We start from the raw sequence: 16,614 nt of genomic DNA on the forward strand, positions 1-16,614 counted from the left end.
AACACACTACGTAATGGACTCCACTTGGTAATGGTTTTAATGGTTAACGGCTGATGGTTTGTAATGGTTTTGTAGTGGAAACCATTAGCAATTCTGTAATGGTTTCTATTGTTTTTTTCAGCAGGGTTGTACTAGACATAATCTCTGATTATTGTTTGAACTTTAACCCTCTGAGGTCGAGAAACGCGCCGACGCGTTTTGCTGGATTTTTTTCACATAGCAGCAACAAACTTAAATTACTCCGTCATTTATGGTTATACAGAAAAAAGAAATATAAAAAAATAATCTGTGATATTTCTACTTTTGTATGTGTCCACTTACAATCAAATCAAAACATTGTGCTTTGTAAAATAAAGAAAATAAACAGGGTGTGCGTTCTGCCTCTCCGTCACGGTGAACTTTTTTTTCTTGAGCACGTCTATAAACTGAAACAAAACTCAGCGAATCCTTCTCACACATTTATGAGCCATATACCTTTATACACATTTAAGTGTGTACTTTTAAATGATCGGATTCAAACTGCAAACAAATATTCTCTGTTTAAGTAATTTGTATAAAACCAACAGGATGTCCAGTATCTCAAACGCTTGCTAATTACTTTTTAATTCGACACGCCCACTCGCGCAAAAGTGATTCACATGCAAATCTCCACATGGGATGCGAACGCCATCGTTACCTCAAACAAAAAACACCAAAACACTTCACAAGTCTCTGCTTTTCGTCGAGTTTGGAAGACACGTCTGAGCTTACATTGGATTTACCTCAGAAGAAGAAGAACGCGATTTGAAGACAAGAAAGATGTAAGGTAAGAAATTCTTACTTATTAGTTTATGGTATTGTTGCATAAACTTCACATTGCAGTTGAACTGTTGCTAGATATATGGTGAATATTATACTATTTAGACCCGTGTTTCCTGTTAAATACTGTTTGTGGATATCTGCTAAAACATAGATATGTATAACCATAATGTTTAATATTTTGGAGCGCGATGGCGTTTGAATGTATCATATTTTGGAGCGCGCTGTGGGTTTGAATGTATCATATTTTGGAGCGCGCTGTGGGTTTTAATGTATCATATTTTGGAGCGCGCTGTGGGTTTTAATGTATCATATTTTGGAGCGCGATTGCGTTTTGAAAGGAAAAATGCACCAAACATTAGGCTTTATGTTTTTACTATTATCTCATTTCATATCATCATAACGAATGGAAACATTTGAAGTAACATATGATAATCAATATATTTTTCTCTAGCGTAGTTGTTCTTGAAATCTTTTGGAAGATTTTATTTATTGTTATTATTATTTTATGCAGCACTGCGTAGCCTATGCCTACAAGGCACAACAAACCTGGTGTTCATTATATATTGTTGGAAACGTGTGTGTGTGTATTCTGTGAATTTTAAAAAGAAATTTTAACCAGAAAAATCTCAAATCTATTCCCAAAATCGTGCAGCCCTATAGTTTCTCTTGATATCAGTATGTTCACAGTTTTTTCTTTTTTTTTTTCTTTCAGGGACCAGATGCAACTGAGTCCTGCTGACTTCAACATTCACATGAGTCTCTGTACATGAACATGGTAAAGTGAAAATCAAACACCTTGGAAATTAAAGGTATGTACAATGTTTTTAGGAATGGCACAAAGGTCTCTGTCTTTGGATCATTGTTTTCAATGTGCTCTTTTGTCATTTGTATTTTTGGATTGTGTTGTGTTGTAAATAAATCCAAACAATCTAAAAGCCATTCTTTTTTAAATCTCCTCATTCTTTGTGCAAGGTTGCTCTGAATGACAGGGCCTGATCGCTCCTAATAGGGCAGTTAGGGGAGTGTCTTTGTCTTTCTCAGGTGTTAAAAGCTTACATATTCATGAGATGATCACGCCTCTTCGCATATGGCTTTGTCACACAAAACACGTCTTAGAAATTTTAAATCAATATATTGTCTTATCTGAATGAGCAGTCAGGGTGATTTTCACATAGTTTTGGAGCAAATATTCTAGGCTATGTCATACAATTTTCAAAAGTCTTGTGAAGAAATAATCAGTATGGGTTTCATGGCCTTATTTCAGTGAGAATTTTTTTTTGTATTTTCACAAACCACGCATAAATGTCATTATCTCAAAACTACAAACTTTTACATACATGCTGCTGATATATTATTGTAGCAGAGTTTGTGCTGAATACAGTGTAATCAGACTTTAGCCATGAAAATGTCACTAGTAACAGAAAAAAACACAAATGTCAGAGCATGTCAGAACACCACCAGGGCCCAGAAAACAGCTCAGACCTCAGAGGGTTAAGTTGTAATATAGGTGACTATAGGGGGCCAAACAGAACTGATATTTAAATAATGGCAAGCATGGGCGGCCTATTAAATAGCATTAGCCATAACCTCTGATTAATGATCGGACTGGTGGTGAGTTTGTGACCGTGGGATCCGCGTAAAAGATCGGCCGGCGCAGGACCCTGAGTGACATTGGTAACCGAATGAGCGAGCACAATAAGAGTAAAGAGTTAAATAGAATAATCAAATGTGTAGTTAAACTAAATGACCAATAATAAACTGGGATTCTAACCCAAATTTGAGGTTGTGATAAAATGGAGTCAGATAAAAGTAAATTGGAATTAAACTACCTTGCCACACTGAAAAGACAGAACACGCAGGAAACCTTCACCCCCCTTATTGGAAACTGTCGTTGGGCCGATTGTACGGGCCTTACACTGTTGTAATTGCAGTATAAATGCATTCACCTCTAAGATTTTGTATACATTAACATGGATAGAAAACAATGCCCCTGGAAATCAATTTATGGAAAAGTTAATTTGTCATCTCACTGTATTTTCCATATATAAATATATAAGCAAAGTTAAACATATTACATTTACTATAAAACCAATATAATTAATGCATCACACTTGTGAATTTACCTTCAACTGTTCTATCTTAATTTGTGTAATTGTAATTTTAAGTGTAATTTTAATAATTATAAATACATACTATAATGCATTTTTTTTTATTATTAATATTACGGTACAAATGTATAATTAAGAAAGTTCATCATTTCTGAGGGAAAAAATGAATAAGGTTGAGGCCAAAAAAAAAACTATAACTTGACCCTTAGCAGGACTCGACATGCTTAAGGTGAGCCACTGACTTGACTTGCTTGGTTTGTGTGCACTGCGACTTGAGACTTGCTTGACTTGTTGGTAGGGACTTGAAACTTACTTGTGACTTAAACGCGTGTGACTTGCTCACATTTAATCAAATTATAATTATAAATATAGCTGCGAGCAGCGATTACGGGCCCAAGCCGGTGGCACCGCAACCCCGGTGCCTTTAGTTACCTAAAATGCTCGCTCTACTCCGCACCATTATCAATGTCTGTGCGGACGTCTGTATTTTACTTTCGCTTTTAAGTTAGCAATTTAAAAGCCCTCAGCGGTGTCACACGTCGATTAACCGGTGGGAAAATGTTATCACTGTCACATCCCTAATATATTTATATATAAATACAATAGGCCTACCTGAAAGAGAATTTTACTTGCCCGACCAGAGTATAGCCTGATTAGTATGGAAGGCATTTTCTGCCAAATTTAAATAAATAAATTAAATGATTAAAATGAAAATTAAAACCAGATTAACGATTTCATTACAGAAAACTGTATGCAAAAATGTGACAAAATTAAGAATGAAATTAAATGATTTCATTTTCACAGTGACAGTGCATTATCCCTGTCAAATTGAAAAATAAAATGCAATTGGTGATTTCACATTTCATTTTCACTACAGTCTCGAGGCAAGACTGCCAATATTAAAATGAAAAGCCAAACGTGAAAAAGAAACTACAAATACAGTTTTTACAATGCTCTGTATTAACGCTCACGCAATAATAGTGACACAATTCAAATACAAATGTAAATTTTCGTTTTCATTTTAATTCCTCTTTTATTTCAGTTTTCATTTTCGTTTTCATTTTCAAAGACAACCTGCATGCAAATTCTATGTTAATGAGTGGGTGTGGCTTATTCTAGTAACGGCGCTGAGACACGCCTTCTGTAAAGCTAAGTCATCGACGTCCCGTGTGCATGAGTTGAATGTGTGAAACGAAATTATTTAAATGTGATTATATTGTAATCGAGACCACAAGATATGGCGAAATCTGTTAGGGAGCTTTTGCGGGAAGCTGCCGCAGCATTAGAACGTGGAAACAACCGGCCTGACCATGTTAGTTATGATGTTAGACTCAGACTACTAGACCATAATCGATGAGGTTCATTCATGTATTAGGCTGTTTTGGAAATTCAACTATTTGGGTGTACAGAAGTCTTAGTAACACAATTTCTACAACAATTATAGCCAGACAAATAATACCCACTGGCTTTAACCGAGAACCTCGGCCAATGTTTCATATTCGCGTCGTGCCTAACAACGCCCTTCAGCCGTGATTTATTCAGATACAGCACTAGCCTAGAGTACCTTATTGCTTTTATAAAACGGTTTCCACGCAATACAAATATTAATCCCGAAACATATGTATCTATGCAACTTTCATGAAGTAAAATGAATCACTAAAAGCCAATTCCTTCCGCTGGAGAAAAAAAAAAGTCCCTGACCATAAAGCAACAGAAGAAGTTACATTATTTCTCCATTAGATGGAGACAAAGACTGTCTTAATGAGTGAGTCAGTCAGTCAGTAGAGAAGACTTTTGAAATGACTCAAACTTGTGATCACGGAGAAGAAAGACGCAACTGACATGACTATAGGCACGGACAACCCCTTAACTGTTAAAAGTACAAGATATCACACCGGACATTCAAACGGATTTTTTATTATGAATATAGGACTGACCTGAAGGAAAATGCTATATATAGCCTACTGTAAATGCAGGTAGGCTACACTCGCTTTCTCGATCTCATCCAGAAGTTGTTACTGGAAATGAAAATCAGCATTGTGATTCTTTTTGTACACAAACTTAAAATAACCAAAAGACACGTAACAGTGAAAAAGCGGACAGATACAGGCTTGTGCTGTATCTGAATAAGTCACGGCTGAAGGGCGTTGTTAGGCACGACGCGAATATGAAACATTGGCCGAGGTTCTCGGTTAAAGCTAGCGGGAATTAATGTCTGGCTATAATTGTTGTAGAAATTGTGTTACTAAGACTTTTGTACACCCAAATAGTTGAATTTCCAAAACAGCCTAATACATGAATGAACCTCATCGATTATGGTCTAGTCTGATAACTAACATGGTCAGGCCGGTTGTTTCCACGTTCTAATGCTGCGGCAGCTTCCCGCAAAAGCTCCCTAACAGATTTCGCCATATCTCGTCGTCTCGATTACAATATAATCACATTTAAATAATTTCGTTTCACACATTCAACTCATGCACACGGGACGTCGATGACTTAGCTTTACAGAAGGCGTGTCTCTAGCGCCGTTACTTGGATAAGCCACACCCACTCATTAACATAGAATTTGCATGCAGGTTGTCTTTGAAAATGAAAACGAAAACTGTGAAATTAAATTGAAAACGAAAATTTACATTTGAATTTGAATTGTCACTATTATTGTGTGAGCGTTAATAAAGAGCATTGTAAAAACTGTATTTGTAGTTTCTTTTTCACGTTTGGCTTTTCATTTTAATATTGGCAGTCTTGCCTCGAGACTGTAGTGAAAATGAAATGTGAAATCACCAATAGCATTTTATTTTTCAATTTGACTGGGATAATGCACTGTCACTGTGAAAATGAAATCATTTAATTTCATTCTCAATTTTGTCACATATTTTGCGTACTGTTTTCTGTAATGAAATCGTTAATCTGGTTTTAATTTGAATTTTAATCATTTAATTTATTTATTTAAATTTGGCAGAAAATGCCTTCCATAGATTAGAACGTCAAGAACAAAAAAAAATAACTTGGGAATCACTAAAACGAGAGATTATTCTAATTTCATTACATTCATTTTAAGTTGCAATCAGCAGTTAATAATAAATGTATTACTGATCAATGGTAACAAGGTTGCCCTGCTGAGGCTCATGCAGCTTCTCCAGGAGAATTGTAAACAAATGTGCGCAGCACACAAAAAAGAAACCCAGTTAACAACATACTGACTATAAAATTTACAAATATGGAGTTTTTATATATTTTATAACAGAGTTAAGCAACCTCACTTGACGAGTAGGCTACTATTTCCTGAATACAATCACGATTGAAACTGTGACATTGATTTCATACAACAGGTTAATAAACAGTTACAATTAAGTCACTTACATTTTAGATGCAATATTGACTGTTTTTGTTCTGTTTCAGCAGCAAAAATAGTTAAACAAAGATCACAGCAGAACCATCGCGCATCTCACAGCAACTTGTTTTCTCATTACTGAATGATTCAGCATTTTGAAACGAATCGGTTGACTCAAAGATTCAATGGTCAATCCATAAACATCTGTCTCAATCATGAATGACTCGTTTGAACGAATGAATCAATGACTCGCTCATTAAGATGGTTGCCTGGTGACACCTAATGGCGGTTTAGTGTTATGTTTAAAAGTATCATTCTTCCCAACGTGCACCATTATCAATGTCAGTGCGGACGTCCGTTTTTTACTTTCACTTTTATATTAGCGATTTAAAAGCACCCGCTAGTGTCACACGTCGATTAACCGATGGGAAAATATCCTCACAGTCATATACCTAATACATTTATATTTAAATACAATAGGCCTACCTAGTAAAAGGTTTTATATACTATTTTTATATCCTTTTGGACACAAGAGGGCAGTATAGCCCTATGTTAGCTTTTTTGTTGAACCAAATAGCACTAAATAGCCTGTTTTTAACTTTTTCATACTCCTTGAATTGCAAAAACAGAATAAAATGGGTTTAGTTCTAATATTTGTATAATTTTATATAAAAATAAATGGTAGATAATTACATTTTTAGAAGTTATGAGATGTTTCCTGCTTCCTTTTTGACATTAATTTAATCCCTCGCCATAGCAAAACCGTTTGAGATATTCAATATCCATTTACAATTTAGCATCATTAATATATTTTTATCATGTTGAAAAAGTTTGGTGGGAATAAAATAAACCTTTTAGGAGGAGTAACTAAAAACTCAGAGGCTGATTTAGCAAAAAATCCATATTCAGACCAAAATATCTGACTTTCTGTTGGTTGTGGCTAATGACTGTAAATTAGAAAGTTATCCGGCTCGATGAGAACAATATACATAACGATTTTTGTGATTCTAGGAAAAACTAAGCCCCCATTTTTTACTAAAGGTGGCGCTACTGAGCCCCTCACCACGCCCATTTCTGAAACTTTGCACATGTCTACTGGATAATAAATGTGATGTGTCTGTCGAATTTCATGCATTTTCAAGCATGTGAATAGTCTCAAAAGCATCCGAAAAGATTATTAAAGTTTGTTGCGTTGCCATGGCAACAGTATCTAAGATATCAATAATCCTTTCACAGGCCTAAATCTGCCGTGTGTCTACATTATACACACAAAGTTTGAAGCAAATCGGGTAAAAATAAGAGGGTGATTTCAAAGCATTTTGAAAGTGACACACTTCCTGTTGCCAGTTGGTGGCGCTATAACTTTGACTCACAAATGTCACATCCATGTGATCGGCCTCTTACAACGAACACACTGCTGAAGTTTCATCAAGATCAGTTAATGAATGCAGAAGTTATAACACACTTCCTGTTTCTATTTTCTCGCCATTAATCCGTTTCCTCGCCACGGCCAAACCGTTCGAGATATCAAAAATCCGTCCGCAATTTATCATCCTCAATGTCTTGACTTCATGCACACCGAGTTTGGAGGCGAATGGATGAATTTCCTAGGAGTACATCAAATTCCACAGCATGCGTTTTCCAAACAAACCATAATAGCTGACTTCCTGTTGGGCTGGAGTAAAACTTAGAGCACGGAAGTTGTTCGGCCCCATGAGATCTATATGTGTACCGAGTTTCATATTATTACATGAAAGCGTGTTTGATGTATGGACCAAGTTTTCAGACCGCACTCGAAACCCATTCAAGGGGGCGCTGTCGAGCCCCCCTGCCACGCCCGGGTACCATCTTCAGCCCGGCCCTAATGGCCGCAGCTTCTGACCTGTGTGCAAAGTTTTATGAGTTTTTGAGCACGTTAAGGGCCCCAAAAGCCCCCGAAACCTTGAACAACAATAATAATAATAAATATAGCTGCGAGCAGCGATTACGGGCCCAAGCCGGTGGCACCGCAACCCCGGTGCCTTTAGTTACCTAAAGGCACCGGGGTGGCGGTGCCGCCGGCTTTGGCCCTCCATCGCTGCTCGCAGCTATATTTATATATATATATATATACAAACATACATATATATATATATATATATATATATATATAATAAAGACGGGAAATTTTACTTGTCTTACCTTATTCTGATTTTATGATACACTCAAAATATTCCACAACAAATCCTTTAAATTTAATGTAAAATTAAAAACGAAAGTAAGTGTTGGGCTCACGTAACCCTTTCATTAGAATCAAAACGTTTCAACAGTTGCGATGTATTTGGATGCTAAACTATTCTTTATTATAGGCTTTGTACTTCACTCGTGTTCCAATATCGACGGAAAAAATCATCCTCTTCACACGCGCAAAAATGTGCTTGGAAAAATCACAGTGGAGCAGTGCTTACTGTGAATGTACGAATTGTACTACTGACTATTTAAACAGAGCAGTGTGTATATGTTAGGTTTATTATTTTATTATATTTTATTAAGGCTATAATGAACAGGCTGCGATGTCAAGTTTGCAATGCTGGAATGTGTGTGTGATTTAACAGTAGACACATAAAAACATAATTGGCACATAATTTTGTTCATACAGGACATCATTCAAACTGCAGAGTGTTTACTTATATTTATATACACTCGCAATAAAACACAACATTGTGCTTTTATAAAATAAATTCAAGCAATCCACCCCCCGAAATGGTGTTCATTTTAAAATTAAACTAAAAGCTCTTGGCTAAACAGGCATTCATAACTGTGAGCGCCCACGGCGAGGAACGAGCAGAACGTTTTTTAGTTAATTCCTACTTCCATAGGAATTCATTGAAAATGCTCGCTCTACTCAGCACCATTATTAAAGTCTGTGCAGACATCTGTATTTTACTTTAAGTTAGCGATTTAAAAGCCCCCAGCGGTGTCACACGTCGATTAACCGACATCCCTAATATATTTATATACAATAGGCCTACCTGAAAGAGAATTTGGCTTGCCCGACCAGAGTAGCCTGATTTGAACGTCAATGACAAAAAATAACTTGGGAATCACTAAAACGAGAGATTATTCTAATTTTATTACATTCATTTTAAGTTGCAATCAACAGTTGATAATTAATGTATTACTGATCAATGGTAACAAGGTTGCGCTGCTGAGGCTCGTGCAGCTTCTCCAGGAGAAACGTAAACAAATGAGCGCAGCACGCAAAAAAGAAACCCAGATAACAACATACTGACTATAAAAATTACAGATATGGAGTTTTTATATATTTTATAACCTATGATAGAGTTAAGCAACCTCACTTGACGAGTAGGCTACTGTTTCCTGAATACAATCACGATTGAAACTGTGACATTGATTTCATACAACAGGTTAATAAACAGTTATAATTAAGTCACTTACATTTTAGATGCAATATTGACTGTTTTTGTTCTGTTTCAGTAGCAAAAATAGTTAAACAAAGATCACAGCAGAACCGTCGCGCATCTCACGGCAACTTGTTTTCTCATTACTGAATGATTCAGCATTTTGAATGAATCGGTTGACTCAAAGATTCAATGATCAATCCAGAAACATCTGTCTCAATCATGAATGACTCAGTCATTTGAACGAATCGTTTGAACGAATGAATCAATGACTCGCTCATTAAGACTAATGTAAGACTAACCTAATGGCGGTTTAGTGTTATGTTTAAAAGTATCATTCTTTCCAACGTGTGTGCACCATTATCAATGTCCGTGCGGACGTCCGAATTTTACTTTCACTTTTATATAAGCGATTTGAAAGCACCCGCTTGTGTCACACGTCGATTAACCGATGGGAAAATATCCTCACAGTGATATACCTAATACATTTATATTTAAATACAATATAGGCCTACCTAGTAAAAAGTTTAATATACTATATTTATATCCTTTTGGACACAAGAGGGCAGTATAGCCCTATGTTTGCTTTTTTGTTGAACCAAATAGCACTAAATAGCTTGTTTTTAACTTTTTTTTATACTTCTTGAATTGCAAAAACAGAATAAAATGGGTTTAGTTCTAATATTTGTATAATTTTCTATAAAAATAAACGGTGTATAATTACATTTGTAGAAGATATGAGATGTTTTCTGATTCCTTTTTTGACATTACTTTAATCCCTCGCCATATCAAAACCGTTTGAGATATTTATTATCCGTTCACAATTTAGCATATTTAATGTATTTTCATCATGTTGAAAAAGTTTGGTGTGAATAAAATAAATAGTTTAAGAGGAGTCGCTAAACATTCAGAGGCTGATTTAGCAAAAAAAATCCACATTCAGACCAAAATATCTGACTTCCTGATGGTGGGAGCTAATGAATGTAAATTAGAAAGTTGTCCGGCTTGAGGAGTACAATATACAAACAATTTTTTTTTTACTGTAGTTAAAACTAACCCGCCCACTTTTGTCAAAAGCATGTTGAAAGTGACACACTTCCTGCTGCCAGTTGGTGGCGCTATAACTTTGACTCACAATAGTTACATCCATCTGATCGGCCTCTTACCACGAACACACTGCTGAAGTTTCATCAAGATCAGTTAATGTATGCAGAAGTTATTCCACTTCGTGTTTCTCTTTTCTCGCCATAAATTCGTTTCCTCGCCACGGCCAAACCGTTCGAGATATCAAAAATCCGTCCGCAATTTTGAATCCTCAATGTCTTGACTTCATGCACACCGAGTTTGGTGGGGATTGGATGAATTCTCTAGGAGGAGTACTTCGCATTCCACAGCAAGCGTTTTCCAAACAACCCATAATAGCCGACTTCCTGTTGGGCGGAGCTAATAACTTAGAGTGCGGAAGTTGTTCGGCCCGAAGAGATCTATATGTGTACCGAGTTTCAAATTAATTCATGCAAGCGTGTTTGATCTATGGACCAAGTTTTGGGACCCCGTTCAAGGGGGCGCTGTTGAGCCCCCCTGCCACGCCCGGGTACCAGCTTCAACCCGTCCCTGATGGCAGGGGGTTCCGACTTGTATGTAAAGTTTCAAGAGTTTTCGAGCACGTTAAGGACCCCAAAAGCCCCTGAAACCTTGATTAACAATATAAAAGCAATAGTCAAATCCCCCCTCCCCTCACACACACAGAGACACAGAGAGAGGGAGAGAAAATTCTTCAGAAAATCCACATTCAAACCAAAATATCTCTCTTCCTGTTGGTCGGAGATCGTTAATGTAAATTAGAAAGTTGTCCGTCTTGATGAGAACAATACACATACCAAGTTTTGTTGCTGTTGATAAAACTAACCCCCCCCACTTATGACTAAAGGTGGCGCTACTGAGCCCCTCACCTCGCCCGTTTCTGAAACTTTGCATATGTCTACGGGCTAATAAATGTGATGTGTCTGTCGAGTTTCATCCAATTTCAAGTATGTTAAGAGTCTCAAAAGCATCAAAAAAGAATATTAAAGTTTGAAGCGTTGCCATGGCAACAGTATTAAAGATATCAAAAATCCTTTCACAGGTCTACATCTGCCGTGTGTTTACATTATACACATAAACTTTGAAGCAAATCGGGTAAAAATAAGAGGGTGATTTCAAAGCATTTTGAAAGGGACACACTTCCTGCTGCCAGTTGGTGGCGCTATAACTTTTACTCACAATAGTCACATCCATGTGATCGGCCTCTTACAACGAACACACTGCTGAAGTTTAATCAAGATCAGTTAATGTATGCAGAAGTTATAACACACTTCCTGTTTCCATTATTCGCCATCAATTCGTGTCCTCGCCACAGCCAAACCGTTCGAGATATCAAAAATCCCCTGGCAATTTTTCATCCTCAATGTCTTGACTTCATGCACACCGAGTTTGGAGGCAATTGGATCAATTCTCTAGGAGGAGTAGATCACATTCCACAGCATGCGTTTCCAAACAACCCATAATAGCCGACTTCCTGTTGGGCTGGCGTAAAAAGTAAAAGTAGGAAAGTTGTTCGGCCCGATGAGATCTATATATGTACCGAGTTTCATATTATTACATGCAAGCGTGTCTGATTTATGGACCAAGTTTTCGGACCCCGTTCAAGGGGGCGCTGTTGAGCCCCCCTGCCACGCCCGGGTACCAGCTTCAGCCCGGCCCTGATGGCCGCGGGTTCTGACCCGTGTGCAAAGTTTCAAGAGTTTTCGAGCACGTTAAGGGTCTCAAAAGTGCCCGAAAGGTTGACAGAAAAATAAGAATAATAATAATAATAAATATAGCTGCGAGCAGCGATTGCGGGCCCAAGCCGGTGGCACCGCCACCCTGGTGCCTTTAGTTACACTAAAGGCACCGGGGTGGCGGTGTCACCGGCTTGGGCCCTCCATCGCTGCTCGCAGCTATATTTATATATATATATATATATATATATATATATATATATAATAAAGACGGGAAATTTTACTTGTCTTACCTTATTCTGATTTTATGATACACTCAAAATATTCCACAACAAATCCTTTAAATTTAATGTAAAAATAAAAACGAAAGTAAGCCGTGTTGGTCTCACGTAACCCTCTCATTAGAATCAAAATGTTTCAATATTTGCGATGTATTTGGATGCTAAACTATTCTTTATTATAGGCTTTGTACTTCACTCGTGTTCCAATATCGATGGAAAAAATCATCCTCTTCACACGCGCAAAAATGTGCTTGGAAACATCACAGTGGAGCTCTGCTTACTGTGAATGGTACAAATTGTACTACTGACTATTTAAACAGAGCAGTGTAATTCGTATATGTTATGTTGACTATTTTTATTATTATATTGTATTAGGGCTATAATGAACAGGCTGCGATGTCAAGATTGCAATTCTGGAATGTGTGTGTGTGTGTGTGTGTGTGTGTGTGTGTGTGTGTGTGTGTGTGTGTGTGTGTGTGTGTGTGTGTGTGTGTGTGTGTGTGTGTGTGTGTGTGTGTGACGCGGTTGCGGTTGAACAGTGGACACATAAAAACATAAATAAAATGTATTAGTTTATTCCTACTTCCATAGGAATACATTGAAAATGCTCGCTCTACTCCGCACCATTATCAATGTCTGTGCGGACATCTGTATTTTATTTTCGCTTTTAAGTTAGCGATTTAAAAGCCCTCAGCGGTGTCACACGTCGATTAACCGGTGGGAAAATGTTATCACAGTCACATCCCTAATATATAAATACAATAGGCCTACCTGAAAGAGAATTTTACTTGCCCGACCAGAGTACAGCCTGATTAGAACGTCAATAACAAAACAAATTACTTGGGAATCACTAAAATGAGAGATTATTCTAATTTCATTACATTCATTTTAAGTTGCAATCAGCAGTTAATAATAAATGTCTTACTGATCAATGGTAACAAGGTTGCCCTGCTGAGGCTCATGCAGCTTCTCCAGGAGAATTGTAAACAAATGAGCGCAGCACACAAAAAAGCAACCCAGTTAACAACATACTGACTATAAAAATGACAAATATGGAGTTTTTATATATTTTATAACATATAAGCAACCTCACTTGACGAGTAGGCTACTATTTCCTGAATACAATCACGATTGAAACTGTGACATTGATTTCATACAACAGGTTAATAAACAGTTACAATTAAGTCACTTACAGTTTAGATGCAATATTGACTGTTTTTGTTCTGTTTCAGCAGCAAAAATAGTTAAACAAAGATCACAGCAGAACCATCGCGCATCTCACAGCAACTTGTTTTCTCATTACTGAATGATTCAGCATTTTGAAACGAATCGGTTGACTCAAAGATTCAATGGTCAATCCATAAACATCTGTCTCAATCATGAATGACTCAGTCATTCGAACGAATCGTTTGAACGAATGAATCAATGACTCGCTCATTAAGATGGTCGCCTGGCGACACCTAATGGCGGTTTAGTGTTTAAAAGTATCATTCTTTCCAACGTGCACCATTATCAATGTCAGTGCGGACGTCCGTTTTTTACTTTCACTTTTATATTAGCGATTTAAAAGCACCCGCTCGTGTCACACGTCGATTAACCGATGGGAAAATATCCTCACAGTCATACCTAATACATTTATATTTAAATACAATAGGCCTACCTACTAAAACGTTTTATATACTATTTTGATTTCCTTTTGGACACAAGAGGGCAGTATAGCCCTATGTTTGCTTTTTTGTTGAACCAAATAGCACTAAATAGCCTGTTTTTAACTTTTTCATACTCCTTGAATAGCAAAAACAGAATAAAATGGGTTTAGTTCTAATATTTGTATAATTTTATATAAAAATAAATGGTGTATAATTACATTTTTAGAAGTTATGAGATGTTTCCTGCTTCCTTTTTGACATTAATTGAATCCCTCGCCATAGCAAAACCGTTTGAGATATTCAATATCCGTTTACAATTTAGCATCATTAATATATTTGTATCATGTTGAAAAAGTTTGGTGGGAATAAAATAAATAGTTTAAGAGGAGTGGCTAAAAATTCAGAGGCTGATTTTGCAAAAAAAATCCACATTCAGACCAAAATATCTGACTTCCTGATGGCCGGAGCTAATGAATGTAAATTAGAAAGTTGTCCGGCTTGATGAGTACAATATACAAACTATTTTTTTTTTACTGTAGTTAAAACTAACCCGCCCACTTTTGTCAAAAGCATGTTGAAAGTGACACACTTCCTGCTGCCAGTTGGTGGCGCTATAACTTTGACTCACAATAGTTACATCCATCTGATCGGCCTCTTACCACGAACACACTGCTGAAGTTTCATCAAGATCAGTTAATGTATGCAGAAGTTATTCCACTTCGTGTTTCTCTTTTCTCGCCATAAATTCGTTTCCTCGCCACGGCCAAACCGTTCGAGATATCAAAAATCCGTCCGCAATTTAGAATCCTCAATGTCTTGACTTCATGCACAACGAGTTTGGTGGGGATTGGATGAATTCTCTAGGAGGAGTACTTCGCATTCCACAGCAAGCGTTTTCCAAACAACCCATAATATCCGACTTCCTGTTGGGCTGTCATAAAACTTAGAGCACGAAAGTTGTTCGGCCCGATGAGATCTATATGTGTACCGAGTTTCATATCATTACATGCAAGTGTGTTTGATCTATGGACCAAGTTTTGGGACCCCGTTCAAGGGGGCGCTGTTGAGCCCCCCTGCCACGCCCGGGTACCAGCTTCAGCCCGGCCCTGATGGCCGCAAGTTCTGACCTGTGTGCAAAGTTTCAAGAGTTTTCGAGCACGTTTAAGGCCCCAAAAGCCCCTGAAACCTTGAAAAACAGGAATTTTAAACAAATCTCACTCAAAAGACAAATCCCCCCACCCCTCACACACACAGAGACGCAGAGGCAGAGAGAGAGAGGGAGAGAATTCTCCAAAAAATCACATTCAAACCAAAATATCTCACTTCCTGTTGGTCACAGCTTATGACTATAAATTAGAAAGTTGTCCGGCTTGATGAGAACAATATACATAACGATTTTTGTGACTCTACTTAAAACTAAGCCCCCACTTATGACTAAAGGTGGCGCTACTGAGCCCCTCACCACGCCCGTTTCTGAAACTTTGCACATGTCTACGGGCTAATAAATGTGATGTGTCTGTCGAGTTTCATCCAATTTCAAGTATGTTAAGAGTCTCAAAAGCATCAAAAAAGAATATTAAAGTTTGAAGCGTTGCCATGGCAACAGTATTAAAGATATCAAAAATCCTTTCACAGGTCTACATCTGCCGTGTGTTTACATTATACACATAAACTTTGAAGCAAATCGGGTAAAAATAAGAGGGTGATTTCAAAGCATTTTGAAAGGGACACACTTCCTGCTGCCAGTTGGTGGCGCTATAACTTTGACTCACAATAGTCACATCCATGTGATCGGCCTCTTACAACGAACACACTGCTGAAGTTTAATCAAGATCAGTTAATGTATGCAGAAGTTATAACACACTTCCTGTTTCCATTATTCGCCATCAATTCGTGTCCTCGCCACGGCCAAACCGTTCGAGATATCAAAAATCTGTCCGCAATTTATCATCCTCAATGTCTTGACTTCATGCTGACTGAGTTTGGAGGCGAATGGATGAATTCCCTAGGAGGAGTACATTAAATTCCACAGCATGCGTTTCCAAACAACCCATAATAGCCGACTTCCTGTTGGGCTGGCGTAAAAAGTAAAAGTACGAAAGTTGTTTGGCCCGATGAGATCTATATGTGTATTGAGTTTCATATTATTACATGCAAGCATGTCTGATTTATGGACCAAACTTTCGGACCCCGTTCAAGGGGGCGCTGTTGAGCCCCCCTGCCACGCCCGGGTACCAGCTTCAGCCCGGCCCTGATGGCCGCAGGTTCTGACCTGTGTGCA

The 16,614-nt window shown here is 37.6% G+C and overlaps 1 protein-coding gene across 5 annotated transcripts in view; it reads right to left on the reverse strand.

The window, feature by feature from the left end:
- The window catches only part of becn1 (beclin 1, autophagy related), a 212,659-nt gene that overhangs the window by 134,817 nt on the left and 61,228 nt on the right, over nt 1–16,614 (reverse strand). The window lies entirely within an intron of this gene.

Source organism: Leuciscus leuciscus (assembly GCF_965113295.1).
Source record: "Leuciscus leuciscus genome assembly, chromosome: 21".
Classification (NCBI taxonomy): Eukaryota; Metazoa; Chordata; class Actinopteri; order Cypriniformes; family Leuciscidae; genus Leuciscus; species Leuciscus leuciscus.